Here is a 9,078-nt window from a genome sequence, read left to right on the forward strand (position 1 = left end):
GCATTGGATCACTTTCCATGATAGATTTAGACTGTAAAATCTTGTACTTAACACGAGAAAGAGCGGTCCTCTGATCAAGCTAATTTAGTAGGGCTGTGCATGATATCTTGTGTACCCAATTTCTCAATATTTCGTTTAGACCAAACTTATATGCTCCTTCATTACCAAATAACTTTTGCCTGTATTAACTGTCCCCGATCTATAGAGTGTGCTTCTAAACCATGTAGTCCGACGGTAACCAAACCGTGAGCTTCAACAACACATTGCAAGGAAATCGCACTCAAGATGCACGGTATTTATTTTTCTGTTACGCAAGAAAGAATTACACATCGCCAATTTGATACCTTCACAGTGTATTTTAGATCATAGAAGCAACTGTATCCAAACAATGCCACACAACATGCGTGGCCGGCTCTGAGGAGAGGGGGCGGGGAGGTTTAACTTTTTCCACCAAATTTTTCAACTTTGCCCCTCCCCCAAGAATTATTAGGGCCAATCAATGCCACACAGCCCAAACCGCAAGCACAAGCCCGATAATGCACCTGTGAACATTTATACGAAAACACAGTCGGTCCACAAAACAAATGACTTGAGCGAGAGTGCTGAAGAAAATCCCAAATAGGCATTAGTTAAGCTGTGTGTGTGTTTTTTGTTCGTTTTCAATGTTCACTAAAGAATACGGTCACGTGGGATTCCTCGCGATCTCACGGAAAAATAGTTTTTGATTGGATTCCGACAACGAAAGAAATCATCGTACGAATAAGAAGAATATTTACTCTCTCTTTTTTTTTTTATTTTCAACGAGGCAGTAGCAAGTGTCAAACGCCCTGGTCAAGCTTTTCCCACAAGAAATGGTCAAGCTCTCGAAGGTGGACGGCACTTTTTGTTGCGCGGAGAAAATTCGGAGAGTACGTTGTGATCAGCACATGTTTACTTAATCCACGCCTCACTTCGTACAGTGGGAATGCTCGATCAACTTTCGCAAGAACTCGCATTACTCTCCTCGTAACAGCACATACAACAAAAATGAAGGTGTTGTGCGGCGCAGTGCAATGAGTAATTGCGAACTCGCGTCGACAAGATGGTCACTAGAAGCGCAGTACACGGAGTGAAAGGGCCGAGTGAAGAGGATACGGCTATTGGAAAGTGGCCAACGGACCAGAGCGGCTTTAGCGGCCTGGTTACAAGATGTTCGTGATCTCAATACCCCACGCCATGCGAGTCTCGCTACGAGTTCTCCGCGGCCTTGAAGTACAGGAACTCCGGGAATGAACTGGTTTGCCGGCAGATGGGAAAGACGGGGGACACGTTATCGATGCAGCACGCTCGAGTCGACGAGCTCGGCTGCCAGTGTAACTCGTCGTTCGGCACGCTCGTAAATGACACAAAAGTCTTGACGCCGGATTTAGCAGCAAGCACCGACGTGTGTGCGTGCTTGGAGCGTCTCTCTTTCGCAATCGGTCACTCGTTCTCTTTTGTCCTCCCGGCATGAAGAGGTTTTTATCCCTGACCGTTACGCGGCGATGTCACGAAAACGATCATCCCGAATGTTAGGCCGTTCCATTCTATTTATTCCCCTTCTCTCCGCTCATTGAGTGAAAGCGTTGTGTGCCCATTCACATCGCCCGCCGCTTTGACTGGAGACGTGTCCACTTTGCGTGTTTCGCCGGCAAAAAAGAAAAGGGGGAAAGCTTACAAGAACTCTATTATTCATGCCTCACCACAAATGAATAACTAATGAAAATTGCACTGACAGTATTTGCGCTTCATTAGGCTGTGCGTTGAGTAGGCTCACTCATTTGGCGTTTCCGATACACTGCGGCTTCTTATCATTCTTCTGTTACGACATTATCGAGCAAATGATGCCAGTAAACTGCACTCTCGGTTTCTCTCATTATTCCGCATCTCTTCAAAAAAAGTTCCGCTTTGAGAATTATTACTTTCAGTCTGTAAAGCAGCGTTTTATTTTTGTACACGGTTCAACAAACTGAATTAATAATTGTTGGGATTTAGCGTCCCCCAAACCACGATGTGATTGAGACAAACGACGGAGCGGATGGCTCCGGAAATTTCGACCACCTGTAGGGTTCTTTAACGAGCACCTAATTCTAAGCACACGGGCCTCAAGCATTATCGCCTTCATCGAAAATGTGGCTGCGGCGGCCAGGATTCCATCGCGCGCGACCTTCGAATCAGTAGCCGAATGCCACTCGACCACTGTGGCGGGTGAACAAACTGAATTGAAGTCGGAAAATTCTGGAAGATTGTACGCACTGTGCCAATCGATGTTTTTCGAAGCATTCACTGGAAAGCTGCGTGTGCTGAAATGTACGACCTTAAAACTGGGCGCGAATCGACTTTCCTGCCTAAACTGAATAGGCGTGTGCCTGACGCGGTCTTACCGTGCAGCCACGTCGACCACACGTAATGAGCTTATAATCCGACGTAACGTTCCATATTTCTGTTTCATCGAGGAGGGCACAGAAGGACAATGGCCAAATGTTTTGCTGATATGTGGGGTCTAACGTCTCAAGACCACCATTTGATTATGAGAAACCCCGATGTGAAGGGCTCCGGAAATTTCGACCACCTGGGGTTCTTTAACGTGCACCCACATCTGAGCACACGGGCCTACATAACTTAATATTTTAAAGCACACCTTTTGGCGCCTGTTCTGATATTCAGTGGTGTCACCTTCAGTGGCGTAACTGATAGGCGTGAAAAAATAAACTGACCAAAATAAAGATAGAGAAAGAGAGAGATCTCACGTCCTATGCGAATTGATGTTGCGCAAAGTATGCGGAGGAAAAATGACTGCAGGAATTGTAATTTTTTTATTCTCAAGTGAAACTTTATGAAATGGCGCTAAAGATATGAAAAAAAATGTTGTATACGCATTGACAAATGTTGAACAGTTGCATATATAACCAATTGTTCACAGTTGCGTAACAATGTCAATAAAAATATCGACATTAGAAGGGTAAGCAGATATGTGCTTGCGATAATGGTAGTCCTGGGTAGTGCTACGCAAACTGACTACAGTGTACGGTGCTTACTGTTAACCCGACACGATTACTTCACCACAGGAGTACCACGGCCGCTGCACGCTTTTTCCTCCAATGGCCGTGAGAGTAGACGCACGCCCCTTTCTTTGTGTGTTTGATGTCACTGGCCTATTGCACGTGTAGGTAATGCTTTACGCGAAGCACGCCAGAACTTCTGACTGAGATCATTGCAGGTTATTTCAGGATTATTTGTTAGGCTTGGACCCGCAAACACAAAGAACTGAGTTTTTTTTTCTCGCACAAACGCGGTCACCAGTGAGGATGCTCGAATGCTCGCTGCCGCACGCATGAAAGCTGACGTGCCATCGATCAGAAGTATCGATGCTCTGTTGGCCGCTATATCGGTGCCAGTGGGCATTGTCTGGCTTTCAGTTTCAGTTCACGACCACGAAACACTGAGTAATGTTTAGAAAATTATATAGTCGGCAATGTCAACACAACTGACGTTTCACCAACATTATACCTGCATCCTTTTGCAATGCAGTTTACACAGGGGGCTGAAACTCCCTATACCTCTCATAGTACGCGATATCGCATGCTGATACGCAGTCGCAGCGCCGCTTTTACCACTAGTGGCTGCTGGGCATCCAACTAGAAACAAATCGTGAACATAACTTTTCTTTCACTACGGGACAGGCGAGGTTACCAAATAGAGGGAAAAGACGCCAAACCGAGAGGAGGAGAGTTGCCGTGGGAGCTCTCCTTTCCCACGTGGCATGCAAGCGAAATGTGTCCCTGTCCTGTTCAGGTCTGCTGGCCGCTTGGGCGATGCGGCCATTCGTAAAAATTTGCCAACCATGTTTAGGTGTGGGCTGAAAGTCCCGTTGTAATCGTATGGAGCCACCTCTCGTTAGTTCTTGAACCGGCCGTAGAGGGCGGTACTTGTACGTATAACGAAATGCATATACGCTCAAAAATGCTAATGGTACGATACTAGAGGAGGTATTATTTATCATACTTGTAGTAGGATAAATAATAAAAATCACAGCATATCCATGGAGTGAATGATGATCAGCGTCGCGCTTCTAGATCACATTTTTTGTAGTCTAAATACACTTTAGTTTGTTACTTTTAGCAGACTACGCTTGAATTTGTTTTTGTGATCTTTCTACGACCTCTGCCTGTATAGATGTGTGTATATATGTGTTTATTATATTTAAACATATTTTGCTGTGTATATTCTGATAATCACGTGTCACCATTGCATTATTTATTATGTAACTTTATTTCTTTTATGCACAGCGCTCAACTCGCATGTCTTTAACGACGGAGCGTCACACGCGGAACAGCACGAGCGACATCTGCAGTCGCAAATACGCCACATCTGAGCATGCGCTGCGCCAATGATGTGCCTGCCCTGCAGTTTCCAACCTTGTTTATCTCCGCGGCCACGACGACTGCTTTGGCCATCGGAGCGCTGTCTACATTACAAAACAGAAATTAAACAAAAAAGAAATATTCGCGCTTTGAGATATCATATCATAGCGACAATGGTTTTACTTTGTCTTGTTTTCTTGATTCTGGTTTTTTCGCTAATTCGTTCAGAGCGCTTTCGACGGCCAAAACGGTTGTTGCATCCGCGGCAATAAACAGGGATCAGTATTGCGAGGCAGGCACATCACTGGCGCCGCGCATGCTCTGATGTGGCGTATTTGCGACTGCACATGTCGCCCGTGCTGTTTCGCGCACGACGCTCCGTCGTTTTAGACAGCCGAGTTGAGCACTGTACACCGCAGTGTTAAGGGCTTCTTGACGTTCTGCTTTTTTTTTTTCTCTTTATCGTTCTGAAATGTCTTACTTGTTTGAATATGTTTTTGTTAAAAATATGTGGCATGTTATCTACCTCCTACACTAATTCCCCATGCGGGCGCTGCAGGTATTGTAAATAAATAAATAAATACATAAATAAATAAATAAATAAATAAATGGTAAATAAAAGAGTGGGGCGAAGCGTCCTTCAGTCCGTCCGCGCTTCCGCCCATCCGTTCGTTCTTGCTCCCGCCCGTCCATGCGTCCGTTCATCCATTCATTCATGCGTCCATCCGTGGGCCTGTCCGTCCGCTCGTGCGTCCATCCGTACGTCCACCTGTGCGACCGCCCGTCTGTCTGTGCATGCGTCCCTGCGTTCGTCCATGCGTCCATCCATCTGTCCGCTTCACCCCACTCGTCATCATTCATCTCGTGGATATGCTGTGATTTTTTTTTTTAAGTTTTGCTTGAGTGTTTTGAAGCGGTGAAAGTTAAGCTGTCCGATTTCTCAGTGAGATGAAACTTGATCGACATAAATAAAATGAATTTTTTTGTTGGACATTATGTATATAAAAACATTCATACGCGTAGTGTAAAAGCGTCTGTCTATAAAAAAAAAACACAGGTTTAATTTGCAACTGGCATAAAGACATAATGAGCAAGCACTGAACCCAGAATATCCGAACCGATGCGAACGTTTTTCACAATCACGAATAGGACCCGTTGTATTCGACTCAATCGCGCTTGTTGTAACGTCGCCTAGTTTTCTTAGAAAACTGGTGCACCTAACGAGACTGAAGCTCACAAGAACGAAAGGGCTCGAAACTATCAGAAATTAAAGTGAACATTGCTAGAAACAATGCTTCGCCAAATTGACTTGTGCTCGTCAGGGCAACAGCGTTGCCATTACGATAGTTAACTTGTCTAAACGTTGGTTCTGGCGATATTCCCTGTAAAGATTCTTAGAAGCATTCAGTCCACCACATGTATCATCTAAGTGACAGTATTAGAAGTCAAGACCCACCAAGTTTCAAACCGTGGCTACATGACTTTTATGAACGGGAAGAAGCCTATAATTGCTTCACATCATTTGAACAACATGCCAGAAGTAAAAGAAGCAAATGCTAAGTAGCCGAGCGAACACGAATTCAAGCCTTTCATTAAACGCATTTTGCCGGCAGCAGCATGGCTGCCGTCTTGACCTATTAGTCCAGTGACAATGCACTTCTGTCAGTCCAGTAAAGCTTGCAGAGAACTTGGTGTATTCTAATGTACTCATTCAAAATTGATACCTGCTTAAATAATGGGCCCAAATACTTGTACTCACCCGTAACTAGAAACCTGAAAAAAGAACCTTCGCGGAACTGGAAATCTCTTGGTTAGCACAACGAAGAGCTGTAAAAAAATGTATTTTTGAATGAAATATACTTCATTAGTGCGCAGGGAACGTTTCAGAAAGAAGAAAAAGCAGAGAGCTAGGACAGAGCACTCTGTCCTGAATTAGAGACGTGACGTCGCTCTGTAGTTGAACACTTGATCACATGCAGAATTTTTTAGTTCAATTCCTGTCTGAACTACGATTTCCAATTTTTGCTTTCATTGGGTCAACGCGCTGCCGTTGTCTGTTCTTTTTTCAATGTTGTCGCATTTAAATTACCAATGTCTGTCCTGGGTAGATATTGCCACATTTCCTCCTCAAGATTTGTTATCGTCTCGTTTTACAGTCAGTGATTGTCAGCGCGAACCACGCCGGCAGTGTACGAGGAGCTTCAGGACTGCAGTAGATCACTTTATTAACATTACGTCCACTTCACGAATATTACAGATTATTCTGGAACGGGAGCACCCAGACATAGGTGGTTGGTTAGATAGATAGACAGATAGATAGATAGATAGATAGATAGATAGATAGATAGATAGATAGATAGATAGATAGATAGATAGATAGATAGATAGATAGATAGATAGACCGATAGATTGATAGATAGATTGATAGATAGATAGATCGATAGATAGATAGATAGATAGATAGATAGATAGACAGATAGATAGATAGATAGATAGATAGATAGATAGATAGATAGATAGATAGATAGATAGATAGATAGATAGATAGATAGATAGATAGATAGATAGATAGATAGATAGATAGATAGATAGATAGATAGATAGATAGATAGATTGATTGATTGATTGATTGATTGATTGATTGATTGATGTGAAAGACACCTTCAGTACGCAAACGAATGCTTCGCATTTAGTACCAATGGTTGAATGAAATGTAACAGCGTGAAAGTCCACTATTCAACCACAGAGCCATGCTGATGCTTGAACCAAATTTCCAAAAAGACCCTGTACAGGTGTCACGGCTGGCAACGAATCGCTTTAATTTGTGCATTATCGCATGGTTGAATTATTATCACTTAGTTTGTATAATTCTAAGTAGTGCGCTCTCATTTCAAAACAATTAGTTTGTATACACAGAAAACAAGAATACACGGAGGAAATGGAGAGGGAACCTCACAACGCCCGAAGAGGAGAGGAGGGAGAAAAGGAAAGAACACAGAAGTAAAGACAAATAAATATTCTTATTGCCTTTACACGTGGAGTGAAATTTCAATCAATCATCACACAATGCTAAATGTGCAACAAGTGTATAGTTTAAAGCTTCCCATTCACTGCAACGAGGTGGGCCATTATTCTTCATCATCGCATGAAGCGTCCTCAAAGAAGTGCTCATAATGCCTCGCAGATGGACCTCCGCACAAAGACGAATAATGGCGTATTACACGTGTGCTGTCGTACTTCATAAAAATTATGATTCATGGCGTACCTCGCGCAAAGCGAAACACAGTTGGCTTTGCCCCAAGACGACGCTGCGCTCGGAATTCGTATTAGGCGACGCTCGGCTTTAGTCGTGGAATGCGATTCAGCCTTAGCTTTGAATGGATCATTGGTACGTATCAATCTCAAACGGGTCCTCGTGTAATGCTTCTTCGTCCGTGTTCAAATTAGTGCTCCTTCATTATTTTTGCAAATAGAACATACCCACTTGCTGCAATATATTCGCATTGCTTAGGCTGGCAAATTGCAAATCATGTTTAACATACTGCCTGAATGCATCAAGTTTATACCTTCAGAAACGCAGAACGCGATTGATTATTTGTCAGCTGTCGTTCGTTAAAAAAAAAAAAAAACTTGCCGAAGTGGATACGGGCGGCGCATACTCTCACGTTTGCTTCCCAAGTAGCAGGTATGACCACTGCAGCCGCTCGATTGCTATAAAACACCGGGAGCGTTATCCGAAGGTTGCAGGTTCGGTCCCCACTGCCGAACAGTTCGGTCCGCATTACTTAATTCACGTCTACATCATCATCATCATCATCATCATCATCATCATCATCATCATCATCATCATCATCATCATCAGCCTGACTACGTCCACTGCAGGACAAAGGCCTCTCCCATGTTCCGCCAGTTAACCCGGTTCTGTGATTGCTGCTGCCAATTTATACCCGCAAACTTCTTAACCTCATCTGCCCACCTAACCTTCTGTCTCCCCCTAACCCGCTTCCCTTCTCTGGGAATCCAGTTAGTTACCCTTAATGACCAGCGGTTATCCTGTCTACGCGCTACATGCCCGGCCCATGTCCATTTCCTCTTCTTTATTTCAACTATGATATCCTTACCCCCGTTTCACATCTACATTGCAGTCCAATTTACGTTTGGTATGCTTTCCTTGGCGCCAGTATCTGCTGGTTTTCATTGATGCTGAGCATAAGAACGCGTATACGCGAGTGTCCTTCAAGTGCAATAGTTTCCGTAGTAATATTCGTGATTGCTAAAGTTCTGCGTCAAAAAAAAAAAAAACGGGAGGAGGGGGATCCTTAAGCTTCGCCTTTACGAGTTGAACGCTATAGCGAAATGGTGTATATAGTGCGTACTTCGAACTCTTAGTGTATGAAATATTTTCGAACTTGCTATGCACCCCCTGCGTGGCCTTGAGAGTGCTGTAGCGTGCGTACCTTTTGTAGTGGGTGACCAACATAAAACTATGAAGTCATTATGATAATCGCATTTTCTGAAGACCGATGGCAATGTATAGCACGCATTATTACTGCAAAATTTCATGTTGTATTGTGCAGGATGTATATACAGGAAGCGCGTGTTTGGTAAAGTTGACTTCACTGTATTTTCAAGCAGATGAAGTTATTTTCAGTGTATTCACAAGCAAACGCGTGTCTATGTTGTAGAGCAATCACTT

The sequence above is a fragment of the Rhipicephalus microplus genome, chromosome 5 (genome assembly GCF_043290135.1).
Source record: "Rhipicephalus microplus isolate Deutch F79 chromosome 5, USDA_Rmic, whole genome shotgun sequence".
Lineage (NCBI taxonomy): Eukaryota > Metazoa > Arthropoda > Arachnida > Ixodida > Ixodidae > Rhipicephalus > Rhipicephalus microplus.